Source organism: Lasioglossum baleicum, chromosome 10 (assembly GCF_051020765.1).
Source record: "Lasioglossum baleicum chromosome 10, iyLasBale1, whole genome shotgun sequence".
Taxonomy (NCBI): domain Eukaryota; kingdom Metazoa; phylum Arthropoda; class Insecta; order Hymenoptera; family Halictidae; genus Lasioglossum; species Lasioglossum baleicum.
In genome coordinates, this window is record NC_134938.1 from 14,569,167 (window position 1) to 14,585,637 (window position 16,471).

At 40.8% G+C, this 16,471-nt stretch overlaps 1 protein-coding gene and 1 long non-coding RNA gene across 3 annotated transcripts in view; both read left to right on the forward strand.

The window, feature by feature from the left end:
• Positions 1-16,471, forward strand: part of LOC143212917 (zwei Ig domain protein zig-8) — a 556,020-nt gene that overhangs the window by 444,302 nt on the left and 95,247 nt on the right. The gene's annotated exons all lie outside the window — the stretch shown is intronic.
• Positions 638-16,471, forward strand: part of LOC143212920 (uncharacterized) — a 43,654-nt gene continuing 27,820 nt past the window's right edge. Inside the window, exon 1 of the long non-coding RNA XR_013009824.1 lies at positions 638-16,349. This is a non-coding gene — a long non-coding RNA (uncharacterized LOC143212920). The remainder of the gene's footprint in view (positions 16,350-16,471) is intronic.

The window sequence follows — 16,471 nt, forward strand, 5'->3', positions numbered from 1 at the left end:
AACATCGCTTCGCCTTCACGGTTCGAGGAAACGTGGCACAACACGGCTCGCAACCGACGTCTGCGACTCTCGCTATTCGTTTTCTGTTCTTAGCTCCTTAAGGGGGTAGTATAGGCTCGATTTGTAACTAGAAAATACCTAGAATCTAACTAGAAAAAGGGGTTGATACATGGGTTTGCGCTCAGACGTTGTTTGACCTTATTTGAGCAATGTGGGCTGGGTGAGGGCTCATTCTAAAGAGGAAGGTTAGACGCAGCGTGCTTTTCTCACGAGGTTAACGAGATTATGTTAATAACTAATAATATGAGGGCCCAAAGTAGAGAAAAAATCTAGGAAAAACCCGCAGATTTCAATGCATTTTCTGTCTCTAATAGACTTTTTTGACTTATGAGATGAGAAAAGCGCACTGCATCTAACCTTCCTCTTTAGAATGAGCCCTCACCCGGTCCAAAATTTGTTCAAATAGGGTCAAACAACGTCTGGGCGCAGATCCATGTTTCGACCCATTTTTCTAGTAAGATTCTAGTAAATAGCAAATATCTAGCAAATAACTAGAATCTTACTAGAAAAAATGGGTTCGGAACTAAACGTTGTTTGACCTTATACGAGCATATTTTGAGCTGGGTGAGGGCTCATTCTAAAGAGGAAGGTTCAACGCAGCGCGCTTTTCTCATCTCATAAGTCAAAAAAGTCTTTTAGAGACAGAAAATGCATTGAAATGGGCCTTTGGGCCCTCATATTATTAGTTATTAACATAATCTCGTTAACCTCGTGAGAAAAGCGCGCTGCGTCTAACCTTCCTCTTTAGAATGAGCCCTCACCCAGCCCACAATTTGCTTAAATAAGGTCAAACAACGTTCAGTACGGGACCCATATTTTCGACCCAAAATCTAGTAAGATTCTAGGTATTTTCTAGTTACTAATCGAGCCTATACTAGCCCCTTAAACGCTGCAAATTCGAAAGTCTCCAGCTTTTCCGAACACGTCCGAAGATCGATGCAAAACTTGATGTAACAGATTTAGCAGATTTACGCGGGCCGGAGGTGATTCGTCGATTACCGTCTAAAAAATTGCGGGTCCTCGAGTTTCCGCGTCGGCAAACGTTCCCGGGCTGAAACATGTGGGCGACAAAAAGCTAGTTTTCTCTCGGGCGAGCCCTTGCCGCGACCCATAATGCATTCCTGTTTCAAAGTTTCGCTCCGTTTTCCGGCCGAGCCGCGATCAACGCTTTCCCAACTTTTCCACCGAGCTTCCCCCGCTTCCTTCCCGGCGCGGCGTACATCCGTTTCGGATGTTCATTTTCTCCGCGGCCACTCCATTACGTTCCATTACCGGCGCTCAAAAAGTGCCGGTCAGCCGATCGTTCGCTGCCACCCTCCTCCCATTGATCGCCCTCTCTTATTTCTCTGTTTTTATCGTTCCGACCAGGGGATCCGCTTCGTTAAACAATTCGCCTGGACGATTTGAATCGCGTCAGCCGTTTCTAGAGATTTTCTAGGACGAGGACAACGATTAAAGGAAGAAAGGGCGCGGATCTTCGAGCAGAACGCGATGAAGATACCGTGACGAAGGGTAATTCTAGTTAGGGGATTCGAACGAAGGGAGCGGCTACAAATCGTCCGAGCAAACTGCTTTCTCGATTCTATCTCCAAGGAGGGATATTCCTGCGAATCGCTATAAAGTTTCGTTACCGTAGACTGTGGATGGTGTAAGTTAGACGACTTCCATTCCGGAATATCGCGGTTTGTAGGTTCGATTGTGCGCGTCGATTTAACACATTTTTCGCGCAGGGGATGACGTTATATATATGTATATATATATATATATATATATATATATATATGTATATACTCTGCCGTCTCGAGACGCTCGAGTTTCTCTTAGGGGATTTAATGTGACCACGTTTTGATGGTTTGCAAATGGATTGAGGGGACCGGTGTCACGCGAAATTCGATTAGATCGGTCGATTAGCTCTCGGAAGAGTTTAATTGACGATCGGAGATCTGTCCATTGATCGGGGGGGTTAATGTTTCGCACCGCAGACCCGTTCGTTTCCTGTCTGAAACTTCAGGCTTCCCTCTCGTCTGCCAGAAGCCGGCCTCTACTAACGTTGTGGAATCCTTACGGCTTCATTGTGGAGCGACGGTGTAACCTTTGCACCTTCGGCGAACCCTTTATGCAGCTTTATACGGCTGCAGAGAAGGCGCGCCCTTATTACGCTCGCCCGCCGCGACGTAAGTCGCAAAGTATATGTATGTATGTAGGTAGTTCGGATTGTTTCTGTGCCGCTGGACGAAAAACGGGCGAAGATCTTGCATTCTCGTTTTCGGCTGTGAACTTCTACGAAATTTCGCCGGTAAACTGCCAACCTCAGGGAAGTTAACGTGAAATTCTGTTGTTCCGAGTGGCGGCACATTCTGTGGAATTTAACAGGGGTCGGGACAATTGTACGAATTGCAACGATGCACAGTGGGCCTGAAACCGATCCTTTTCGACAAAAATCTGCCGACAACTCAGCTTTTCATTGATTCAATTGGAATTTTTTTTTAAATGTTCGTGAAGGACTATACTTTGATGACATGCTGCGCGAAAATCATTAACTGTCACGATTCCTTATCTACAAAGCCCAATAACTCCGATACTTCATTCGCCCATACCATAAATTTGCATGTCCCTGCTGAGTTGCCGACACTTCTTCACCCTAAACCCTAAACCGCAAAATTTTAAACTGTAAATCTGGCCCTGAGAATTACCAATTGAATAGAATTACATTCGCCACTTATCAGACTTACCATTAATTTATTGATCCAACAGCAGCGTTTTCGCTTCTTGAGAAAGAACTTCCTTGTGCTTGCCATCCTTTATTCTTAGAGAGCTTATAAGCGGATCGGATGATAATAATATATGCCGTATAATATCTATATTTGTCTTTTTGCGGCAACACATTCGGGAGTTTTCAGCTCGTGATTTCCTGAAGACTTTATTGTTTGCCTCTTGTGGCTCTTCTGAATACAAACCAATTGGCAGTTCAATTGTACCAAAAACTTCACTTCCATGTTGCTGTACCTTATGAACTGATGGAGGTAGTATTATTAAATTCACCTAACTTGACCACCTTGAATATAATAATGGTAATGTTGAATGGTATAATAAAATATATAAAAAAAGACTTTTTAGAAACCACGCTTATATTAAAATGCACTAAAAAGGAGAAAATAGTTGTTTTCCTGGTTCTCCATGAAATACCGAATCCAGTGAAATGATTAATTATATTTTTCCCCAAAATTTTAAGCAATTAGTTCAAAATTTTTCACGTATAAAATTAATGTCGGAATAAATAGACAAATTTAATATAAATTTAAATAAAATCATGACATTAGTGACTGTAAATGAAAGCGTGGAGTCGTGATTTTATTTAAATTTATATTACATTCGTCTATCTATTCCAACACTAATTTTATAACAGAAGAAATTTTGAAGTAATTCCTTAAAATTTTGTGGAAAAATATTATTAATCATTTAGCTGGATTCGGTATGTTATGGAGAGCAAGGAAAACAATTATTTTCTCCTTTTTAGTGCATTTTATATATTTTATTTTCTACTTTTATTGTCATCGGGAGCACACAAGTGTGTATACAAAATTTCAGCAAGATTGGACTAAGGTAAGAGGTTTAAAATTCGATTACAAGATTTGTGTGTGTTCTGACGCATACAACAACACGGCAAGTTAATATAAGCGTGGTAATTAATATAAACGTTGTAAAATGAGGCTCATAAGATACCAAAAAAAAGTTTGTCTTTATATGTGATTCTTTTTAGAGATATAAAGGTCATATCTCCGAAAAAATTACATAAAAACAAACATTGTTTTGGTATCGCATGAGCCGCATTTTACCATTCAACTTTGTCCTTCAGACATTTGACGTATCTTTAAAAACAACAAAGATATTCAAGGCGGTCAAGTTAGGTGAACTACCCTGTATAATAGAAAACATTTAAGCAATTTTAGCATGTGCTGTATATGGAAATCTCGTATTGAAGAAATTAAAATTAAAATTAAATCAAGATCGAATAAAAAATTTATATAAATCGATACCACGAAGATTAATTGAAACTAAAAAATGAAGGTGGCACAACACATTACTACTAAATAGAAAAAAATATTTTATATGTATAAAATATACATTGTCTTATAGTTTTGTCGCGCCTTATTTTATCAAAAATTCGAAATATTTTAATGAAACTTTTCTCAATCTAATTCAACAACATTCCCGCTATGGAAATGTATGTACTTTAGTTGATTCTTTCGATTAATAACGAAAACCTTTACGAAAAAATTAGTATTAATAAAATATTAGCTAAAATCGCAGGTGTCTTATAGTTTTGTCGCGGAGTGTAGTCCCCGATGGAAACTCGTTTCGAAAAATCAATTCGCGACGAATCGACAACCGTTTGAAGTAAAATCACCAATTTCCCAGTAATAAAAGCGCTCGGCTCTTGTCAATTAAAAAAGCTGGGTATCGAACATAAAAATCCATCCTTCAGAGACTGGCTTTTTATTTCGAGCGTTCGGACCACTTCGAAGTAGATCAATGCACTTGTTGATTTGTAAAATATTTTTGTAGGCGATTTTACGAATCTGCTTCCGAGGGGGGAACGCGTTTCGAATTTCATGTTCTCTCGGAAAATTCGGAAAAGTTTCTCTGACGATGCGCTCGGCCGAGCAGACAATCGTCTCCGAGGGAATCGTCGTCGAATCTGATAGAAGGCTTGTTACCCTAATTGTACCCTCTCCCTGGACTCCAGTTCCTCTTCACGCAGATGAAGAGGGCCGCTGTAGAGCTTTAATTGTGATCCGCCGGCTTAACGCGGATACTTTGCCGGGACGTGTTCGAGCGCCGCTGCAAACAGTTTTAGGAACAGAACCATCCCCGGAAAGTAAATTAACTAATGGAAATACAATCTTGCTCTTTCTCGCCGTCCCACCCGTCTCTCCCCTTCTCGTCAACGATATATTTTCGCATTAAACTTGCCTGATTTTCGAGCCTTTCTTCGCGAACGAAATAACTACCCGGTAACTCCGTCAAACTTTGTAATTTCAAGCTTTAGAATCGCTGACGGCGGACGCGAATTTCCATTACGAGTGCTGAACACGCAACATTGTTTCGTTTCATTTTTCCCTCTAATTCTGGCCAGGCTATGGAAAATTGTAGCGTCTCGGGTTTGGTTACTTTTTTTAAGAACCGATCGAGATCTTGCGAAAAACACTGGTGTGCTGGGAAATTAGAGTTCAATCAGTTCGACCACCGACAATTTATGTAAAACTTACCATTTTCTATACGGATCTTCAGAAGCAGAAGTTTAATGGTAATCTGCTTCTTCTTGCCAGGCAAATGCGGAAATGAAAAACTGAAAGATGCAACGACTCGCCCCGGTCTTCCCTACTTTGAATAAAACATTCTCCATTTTTCTATTCAAGCAAACGACTTTTATCCGCCGAAAGAACGACAGAAATATATTCAAGTACCTAATACGTGCAATCCAGCGGATCGACGCAGTTCATTCGTCCCGCACGTAAGGTAGCACTTTCATCGCGGAGAAACAAGGTTAGAAATATCACCTAGCGAAGTTTCCGGTGTCCCAGAATCCGCAGCCCGGAGAAAAAGTCGCGGATTCATCGGGCGTCCAGCGCGGTGCCGTCGCTAAGTGCGAGCAACCGTGCGAAAGTAATTGTTGGCTTCAGGATAATCTCGTAAAAGTGATTAAGGATAGTCCCGTATCGGGAATCGAATTAAACCGGGAACCGGTGAAATCACGGCCAGTTGTGTTCTTGACTTTTGTTGCTCGAGTGTTTCCGCGCTTCTCGCTTCCACTCGTTCCTCTCTTTCACCGCGATGATATTCTTTTATTCGACGTCGTCGCGGCTGCGAGAATCGTGCGAGTGGCCAACGGGAAACATCAGGAGCCCCGTGCCGGAAGAAAAATATACAGCTAATTATAACGATAGGAAGTCAAACTACCGCTTCGCAGCGTCGAGAAATCTAATTTACCGGAAGGCTACAGGAGCGAATTCATTGCCTCTAATTATTTCGCTCGCTTCTCGCGTAGCTCACAGTTAATTGGAGGCTATTCACCGGAAAAACACTGGCGCCGGCGTTAGCTTTCGTTGACGTTGTCTCCCTGCTGTTAATTACTCCGCCGGTGTTAGCTGAATATCAAATATTCTGAAGCATAGGCTGCGATTCGAAATCATCCTTACGTCCCCTATTTTACAGTCTCGGACAAATCAATTTTATTCAATTTACTTTTCGAACTCGATGACAGGATGCTGTAAAGATTAGGAAATACCCGTCATCGAATCAATTCTGAAACTTCAGAAATGTCCGGGACAAAAGTTTGCCGGGAGTAAATAATACAGCTTAATAAATCAATCCGGTGGAGCGCTGCGTTTAATTCACGTTTTTATTTGAAGAGCAAAAGCTTTCACCGAAATGATATTTACGAACTCGAATGGAATTGACAGCCGTCCACTGTTTTGTTTACCGTGCACGTTTAAATAATCGGACTTCTGCGCTGACATTAGTATGCCGCAATGCCTATATTCGCGATAACAAAATGTGCCCGCTACGTTCGCCGCGATTATGATCCCGTGCTGCTCACATTACAACGGATATATTAATTGACAGGGAACGCGGATGCGTCGCGATTTCAAACGCGCGCGCGGCCGAATGTTTAATCGGGCCGAACGAACCGCATTGGTAAGCTAAGAATTATTTAAATAAAAATCAATTTTTAAAAAATACCACGTTTTCAAAACGGACTAAAAAGTATAAAATAAATTTTTTAAAAATACCACGTTTAGAAAACGGATTGAAAAGGATAAAATAATTTTTTCTAGCCCCATACAGATTCCTAACCCCGTACAGATAGTCCTGAAAATTTGTGATTGTGAATTTCTAATAGCTATGAAAATATTTGTGAAATTTAAAACGTGAAACGTGAGGCGCGTGCAATAGATAATTAATGCATGAATAGTTCACCTAAATCATTAACGATTTTATTGCTCTGCAAATGATATGAACTGTTGTGCGAGTTTTCTCAGCGGCAGCTACTCTCTACATTCCTTACTATATATTATCTTGCGCCCCACGTTCTCCGTTTTAAATCTCACAAGTATTTTCATAGCTATTCAAAATTCACAATCACAAATTTTCAGGACTATCTGTACGGGGTTAGGAATCTGTATGGGGCTAGAAAAAATTATTTTATACTTTCTAGTCCGTTTTTTAAACGTAAGTTAAAATTTTGTATTATTTGAAATGGAACGTGTTTTTGAGGGTAAGTACTTCGAATTTTTACACTGTTTTGATTCTCATGTTCCCTTTTTTGGAGTGGACTTACATTAGTAGCAGAAATTGCAACGTTTTTTGTAACTTTAATGAAGGTTTAAAAATATACTCTTCAAAACTACTCCATGATTTTTATTAGAAAATACGCATACATGTATCCTGCAAAGGATTACACTAGCATTAGCTGCCCCTAGCTGCCCGAAAATTTTTAAACAATTATTTCAGATTTTTTTGTTTTCATTTGTTTTGTATATATAAGTACGAAAATAACCACATTACTAAACAGTCGATTTTGACTTTTTTCTCACTCCATGTCTCACTCCTACCAACATTGACGGTCCGTCAAATTTAGATACTTATATCTTGACAACGGTTCATGCAAAAATAATGTTTTTGTAGTGTTTTGAAAATGTCTTAACCTCACCTATATTAGAATACATAATCAAAAATATACTTTACCGTATGAAATTTTAAAAGTGACCTTCATAGAGCTTCTCAAGGTTACAACAATATCAAACAAATACAATCATCATATACTTTTCCCTATACCCTATAACTTTTATTTGAAACATTTTTTTATACCACTTATAATTTTTAAGATATGGAATTTTGTCCAAAAAACGGGCATTCCGACGCACTGTGCGCCGTGGTAAAATGTCAAAGATGAAGGTCGGCGGAGAATCTCAGTGTAACTGTCCTTTCGCTTGGTAAACAAACATTATTATAGTATAAATAATACGTAGTAACTTTGCAAACACTGCACAGAGCTCAAACGCACACTGACGTGGTGAGTCAGAGTGGAAACACACAGTAGATTGGGGACCCTGACCGCGATGACGTACTACGTCACGCGCGGGAGGGTGTAACGGTTAAATTTATTAATAATTTATATCTCCTAAACGCATAGGCTTTTTTAAAAAAAATTTTAAATATTGCATTGTCATCCAGTTCTGAGCTATGTTTAAAATTTCAAGTCTCTAGCTAATCGGAAGTTAGTCAATCAATTGCAATCAATTGCAAAATCAGTACAGAACAAACAGACAAGAAAGCGAGCTAATAAAAACGTGGTAAAACCGACTCGTGTATTTCAGTTTCACGGGGAGCGTTCAGGTCGAACAATTATAGCGTCCGCGAAGAAAGAATATTTTCGCCGTGAAAAACGTTCGCTCGCGTTTTTGAAAGACGCGCTAAATCGGCGTAACGACCCTGCCGGGAAAACCTCGGAAAATCGCGTGGTTTTTCGGCCGTGAAAGTAGGGAGGCCCCGAAGCAGGGAAACGTTGCGTCACACGAGAAATCGCGTTCAAACGAATCGCATGCTCCCGTTTCTATTTTCCAGCCGAACTGTTTTTCCGCGGACTCTTTCATTACACAGAAAGTTTGCGTTGCGGTCTGGCGATGGTAAAAAAGTCACAGCTATTTCATTTCTCGTGGCGTGCGGCGGTTTTTATGCAGTCGCCGGGGCGCTTGTGTCGCGGAATGGAAAGGACAACAATCTCGGGGTCGTTATTCCACAAGAACGACAGAGAATAATCGAACCACCGTTTCGAAACTTCCCCGCGACTCCGATTCCCTTTGTTCCCGCCAGGGGTTTACAATTAGAGTTGCGTGGAGGGTATAGTTACTGCCCACTTAATAGACGCATTTTTTACCCGCTTAATGTTCTCACAGTTCTCCCCCGCGATTTCTTCTGGTCGAGCTGTTTCCGCTCTATTTTTCATTCGCCAAGCACCAGGAGTCTCGCGTAAGATCTCTGTCGGCTATTATTTTCCACCGAAACGCTCTGCACGTTCCATCGGATGATTCGAATCGGCCGAAGAAGACGTCACAAGTGAAAAATCGAGTTTCCCGGAAAATCTGACCGCGAGCGTAATCCCTCGATGCGCTATTGGGCGCATGACGCGGCGAGACTTCGACGCCGGGTGGAGGGGGATCGCCCGATCAGGGTATCGTGATCATCGGCTCGTCAAAAATCGCACGGATCCCGAAACCGAACGGGATCGTGGGGGATTCGAAGCAGATTCGAAGCAGATTCGACGTTGTTGAACGGATGCGCGCCGGCTGATCGTGTCGTAAATCCAACCGACCCGAAGCGTGGCCGAACGGTTCGCAATACGCGTGTTGGCGGATTACTTTCGCGACAAAACGGACACGGTCGTTCCCGATACGCGATACCGTCAGCGGTAAACCAATTTACCGGGCGTGATTCGATGAACGCGCGTAGGTGAACCGGATATGCCGGAGAGGACACGGAGGTGGAAGAGAGGAGAAAGACCAACGAGAGATGCGAATCGAAACAGGGGTCGAAGTTGTGTCTCGTAGCAGGCGTTTTTCAACCGCGAATAATGCGACGAAAATTAATTGTATCGGGCCGATGCGATGCGGAGGCGCGCCCGGTATCAGTGCCCGAACCATTTATCACCGGACATAATGGATACGCTCGGTTTATCATGGCACGCTTTCTGGCGAGAGAGAGAGAGAGAGATAAAAAAAACAGAAAAACGATCTTGAAAGTGTCTCGCCCTATCTAGACTTTCGGCCCCCGCTATTCATGTTCTCGCCGATCGTGTTCGCGCCGTTTAATCGTGATATATTGGCTCGCCCGGGGAGCTGCGTGCCATGCCGCTGCGACGCGCGCAAATTGCGCGAAAATGTTATCACTAGGGATGGGATCAAGTACCTCGCATACAGGTTCGAACCTTGATTGATGGAATTCGAATTCTCTATAAGTAAATATGTTTCTTCTATAGATCGTATTTGCTGTCAATAAGTGTTAAATGCTTCCGGCGCAACGGTTCGATCGTTTACTACTAATTATGAAGCAATTTTGCTAATTATGAAACAAAATCAACGTTTCCATCCTAGTTTGGATCCTTTTCAAGATTTATTTGAATCGCGTCTGTAAAGTAAATATGATATAATAATTTCGAAAACTGTTAAATGATTGAATATAAGGAATATTGTTCATAAAAACTCACTTACAGTGACTCCCACTAATATTCGGACACGCTTAAAAACACCATGACTTTTTAAATATTGTACTATGCGATTTGAACTTTCTTGGGAAGCTAGAGCAATTAGTTTACTGTAGGATGTGAAAAGAAACTTTTTCGAAAATTGCATTTGGTCGGGATTGTAAAGAAAATACTAAAAGTTGCATTTTACAACTTTTTTATGCGGGCCTATATTGAAATTTTAAAAAATCCGTTTTGTATATCTGTGTCAATTATATGCACTGTGAAAGTTTCATAGAAATTGGTTGATGCGGGAAAAGACAACAGGCATTGAAAGATGCAAGAATCCTTAGAATTACTGCAGTTGGAGGCCGAAAATCGTGAAAAACTGCAATTTTTACCATCTTTAAACGTTTGTAGCTCATTTTGATCATATTGATACAGATCTACGAAACGTGTTTCTTAAATTTTCCACACAAGCCCACATAAAAAAGTTAAAAAATACAGCTTTTAGTATTCTCTCTGCAATTCCGACAACTTGCAGTTTTTTTCAAAAATTTTTGTCACGTTGTGTAGCAAACCAATTGTTCTAACTTCTCCAAAAATGTCAAGTCGTATATTCCAATATCAAAAAAGTTATGATGTTTAAATGAGTGTCCGAATATTAGTGGGAGTCACTGTACTTGCTTTGGGGAAATTAAAATAATAATTGTGTGGCACGTGTGTTACGTGCGTCGAACATGCTTGTTGTCAAGACACTAACGTAAGAACATATTGAAAAAACGATCTAGGTTATATCTACCGATATAAGGCGGTAAATTTGAAAGGTCATAGTATGTTCTTAAATCCACTCTTACGTCTAAATCGTTATTAACGTTCAACTTCTCTATAAGTACTTCGAAAAAAAAAAAATAGTACTCCCAAGTATACTCGAACCTTTGCCAGTTTCGATTACTTTCAACATCGAAGTACTTATAAGTATCTTTTCGAAACTTGTAAGTACTCATTCCGAGGTTCGATAACTACTTGTATACAATGAATACTTTTCAAGTATAATCATCGAAACTTTTATTGCTTTTAAGTAGTAATCGAAACCCATGAAATGAAACTTGATTATTGAACTTGACTCGGATTCGTGAGTACATATTGAACTTGATCCCAAAGTTTTCTGATCTCGGAATTAAATTGGAGGGTGCTGAACTCTAGCGATACGAACGCTGATTGCGTTGAAAAATTGAAACGCGTGAAATAAATCGAGATTTCCGAGGCTGCTTTGTAACTTACCGTGACGCGCGTCACCGTGAACCTGGTATTTGTCGAAAATTGTACTCGTCAGATCGTACAGGGGAATGCTCGCGTCCAGTAACACGCTATCCGTTTAATCGGATCCCGACCATCGTGGACCGAGTGGAAATTAAAGGAATATAATAACGATACATAATCGGTAGCCGACTAGTCGCGCGGAAATTGGACTCTGTGGGTAATCACTCTATAACAACGCCTGTCCAAATGTGATTTTCAGTCGGAACATTGTCCGGAATTAAGCCATTTTATCGAGCGGTGTTCGATGACAGAACGAGTGGACAGATGAACTTGAGCGAAGAGAAAATGGGCTGACCGACAGGAGTTTCGAAAGAGAGAGAGAGAGAGAGAGAGAGAGAGAGAGAGAGAACGTCCCACCACCGCAAATAACATGAAATATTTGAGATAATTGTCGACAGAAATTAATTAAAATACCGTGGTCCGGGCTGCAACGGCAAAACGCATTAATCGTTCCGCGGATACAAAAGCATTCCCCTCGCTTCTTCCACCCGGACCACCCCTTATTCGTCCACGTTCTGTGACAGTTTACATTTTCCGCATTTCGCGAAGCGAAATTAAAAAATGCGGTCGGCCACGGTGGGGAGTTTATAAATAATCGCGTTCCTCTCCGCCGCGACAACGAAATACGTTATTATGGATGTACAGTAACGAGCATGATACATTGTGCAGCGATATCAGAATGTTTACGCATCGTGACGTACGTTGTTGCGGGTAACACCGTTATTATTGTATGAACATACAGTTCTCGTGTTCGCGGTGGTAACGAAATTAAATTAAAATTGCCCTGGCGACTTTGCGACCTTCGTAATGAATTGACGGTATTTTCGAAACGGACACCTGGGAAAAATTGGTTTAGCAAACTATTGGTTTAGCACTATATTTTTTTAATGCGAAACATATAACTGCGAAAACCTAAGCTATAAATGTTAACTCATCAATTTCAATGAAAAAAATATCGAAAAGTGACTATTTGACTTGTTATTTTATCGATTATTTGTATGACTGTGTCAATTTCATATCGAGGGACAGATTCAGTTCGTGAAATGAAGGACGGGTGAGGGTTAATTTTAAGTACACAATTCCACTCCTAACACTGCAAAAGCTACTGTTTTATAGTTTTGTCGCGACGAGAATAGAGCATGCTTACACACATTTCCCAAATTCTTGGAATTTTGTAGCCTTCGATATTTCGTAGAACTGTAGAATATACTTCTACATAAGGTAAACAATAACACTATGAATGTAGGAAGACAAAACTCAAGACTTGCATAGAATTTCCATCGAATTTCGCACATGTCTTATAGTTTTGTCACGGAGTGTACGTGGCGAATGTGCTGGATGATGGAGAATTTTGTAATTCACTAAACGGTGTCGAGCGCGAACAAGTTCAAAAGAAGAAGAGGGGATAGCGATTTCCTTATTACAATTATATCGTAGAAAAGTCTGTGGTATGATGCACCGGCCGGTCGGAAACGTTTGAATCGCGGACGTCGATAATTATCGCGATTAATCGTCCCGGGAAATACTCGCCTGCAAAACGGACACAGTAAACGAGATTTTCGTTTGCCGGCTATTTCTGAATTAACTGATTTTACCAGTGCACAGCAGGCAGGGAGATAAAGGGGGTTAATCGATGACGGATGCCAGCAGCGTGGCCCCGATCGTCGGTTTCCACGGCAGAGAGGATTATCGGTCGCGTGATAGAGGGGTGCGTGGCGTGGGTGGCCTGTGGTACAGGGAGAGGGGCAGGCGGGGTAGGGTCACGACGCGGGTCTCTCGATCGCAAACAATGTGACGGCAATTAATTGAAAATACCGCGAGATTATAATGAGCCCGACGCGGCTCGCCTATCGAGCGCGACCGGCCTCTCTAAAGATTTTACAGTCGAACGCGGCGCGCGAATTCATTACGCGCTCGTTGCGAGTATTTATGCAAATTCCGGGACGTCTCTAATCGAGTCGGGAGCAATCGGTCGCCGATAAAGCCGTCCCCGCAACTACCCATTGCTCGGTTCAATCGCGTGAAATGTGCTCGACATCGGTCGAAATAGGCTGCAGCCCGATGAAAGGGGCACACGGGGGTTCTTCGAGCTCTCGGACTCGAGTCTCGATAATCGTTTCCTTTCGCTGTACAAACCAAGGCCCGCCCTGCGATGCGCATAAACAATTTTCAATCGGATCCCAGGAAACTGATGGTTAGCCAAGGCTGCAATCAGTGCCGTAACGAGAGTATGAAGCGCCTGTGGCAAGTGTCTAACTTGCGCCTCCCTATAACCCAATAATGACGAAAAAATTAAAAATTTTAATGTAACAAGTTAAATTTTACTAAATGCAATCTATTAAATACTATTAACCTCATCAAAATGAGTTACCTGTATAATGTATTTGGGGCCATTCCATGCCAAATCGATCACTTTTTGCAGGCACCGTCGTCGGTTTTGTTCTAAATGAAATATATTGTGATAGCGGTGCGCTCGACTCGCCTCTTCCTGAAACGGAGGTACACGGCGCACTTTACCAGCACATTGTGACGTCAATTATAACGATACCATCTTTTCCAAGGGCTCATTTTAAAGGAGAAACTTCAAGGAATATTACCATATTTTTTTCAAAATTTAAATCACTGAGTCGCATCATCGAAAAAAACGTAAAAAAAGAATTTGTTTAAATTCTTCGACATTATAAAGTTGATCGTCGGGGTTGAAAAAATTATTTTGTAATAGCCCAGTCCTTTCCGAATAAAACAAAAAAAATGTAGCTCAATCGGACACATAGTTCCCGAGATAAAAATTCGTAAGTGAGATACGTTTTCGCCGAAATGGACAAAAATTGCAACCTTTGAAGGCCTGCCATTTCTAAAAAAATTCGAAACCGGCAAATGATGACTTAAACCCCCCCCCCCCCTAATTTCACACACACATGGACTACAATATATTTCATTTAGAACAAAATCGACGATGGTGCCTGCAAAAAGTGATCGATTTGGCATGGAATGACCCTTTGTCAAGGTATTTGTATGAATGTGAATAAACAATCTATAACCTAAATAAGAACAAATTTTTATTCATATTCAGTGACGACAAAATAAAAGAAATACAAAACATAGGTATATGTTAAAATAATATAACAAAAACATAAAACAGTTCAGCATACTTTATAAAGTAATTTTTCTCGTTTTTTCATTTGCAAACACATCTATTATATCGTCATAATTTAATGTTTTGGCAACATCTTTCTCAATTGATATTATAGACATGTTTGTTCATCGCTCTTGTCCAATAGAAGAACGAAGGTACGATTTTACAATTTTTAATTTGCTAAACAAACGTTTGCAGGGAGCTGTTGTTACAGGCATTGTTATGAAAATCCTTAATTCTATGTCTAGATTTGGATACGCGTTTTGTAATGAGAGTTCGTGATTTTTTTGCAAGATTTGAAAAGTGTCCAAGCGACCTTTAACCGGATCGGTATTCTTTGTTTTGCGCCCCAAACCCAGATGAGTTTCGCCACGCCCTCGTTACGGCACTGGCTGCAATTATTCAATAAAAGATCCCGGGGAATGCTGTCCGTTCGGATTATGTAGAAATAAGTCTGGCCCGGTCGCAGAAAAATTGTCACGTCCAAATTCTCCGGCAGACACTCCGAGACGCGGTACAAACTTTCTCATGATTTTGCCGGGGCAACGAGCGCACGCTCTCCGGAGGCTGCCAAGAAAAGTTCAATCCGATTAATCAGTGCTCCAAACCTCATCAACGAGTATGGCTCGTTACCGTATACAAATGTGATTCATCATTCGAAGCCATTAAATCGGATTTGCGATACAGCCAGTTAATGTTATAATAAAATAGGTTTCGCTGCCGGTTATTTATTAACATTAAACATTCGGCGAATTTGTGTAATTGAAAGCAGCGCGTTCATTTTATCCATAAGCGAATTATCAAATGCATTAAATAAATGGTGAAACATTTTAATGTAAACCAGTACATTGAATTAACCGTTAATGTAGAACGTATAGATACTTGTGCAAAGTTCAATAAGTTTTTCAGTGGATTAATATATATATATATATATTAATTTTTTCTTCGGAGAAGTATGCGTTATTCGCGCACGTACTTACAGAACCGCAGAAATTGACTTGGAACAAATTCGGCGCGCAACTTTGGAATGGAGTCATATAAGTTACCGAGCTCTGCGGCAACTTTAAACAAACAAAGTTTACTCGCGTATTAGGAAGTTGTAATGAGCAGCTACACGAATACCTATGAATGGACTATTACGAAAATGTTACCGCGCGCTAATACAAATAAATGCGACGGCGGTAGTTCCCGAGTATTAATTTTTGAATTTCTTTCACATTAGATCAGGCCTGGCCAACACACGGCCCGCGGGCCGCATGTGGCCCGCCAGGCGATTTTATATTTCTATTGAAACTTCTGTTTCTTGTTGTACACCCTCTGTCCCAAAAATAACCGGAATGACTCTAGTTTAGGGGATGTGAAAAGAAATTTTTTCAAAAATTGCATTTGACCGGAATTGTAGAGGAAATACTAAATGTTGCATTTTACAACTTTTTTATGCGGGCCTATATTGAAATTTTGAAAAATATGTTTTGTAGATCTGTGTGGGTTATATGCATTGTGAAAGTTTCATCGAAATCGGTTGATGCGGGGAAAAATGACAGTCATTGAAAGATGTGAGAATTCTTAGATTTACTGCTGTTATTAGTGTTGTATAAAGCTCGAGTCTTCGAAGCTTCAGAGCTCAGTCTTAAAGACTAAGTTTCTATAGAAGAAGATTTAGAAGAAGTCTTTAAGACTGAGCTCTGGAGCTTCGAAGACTCGAGCTT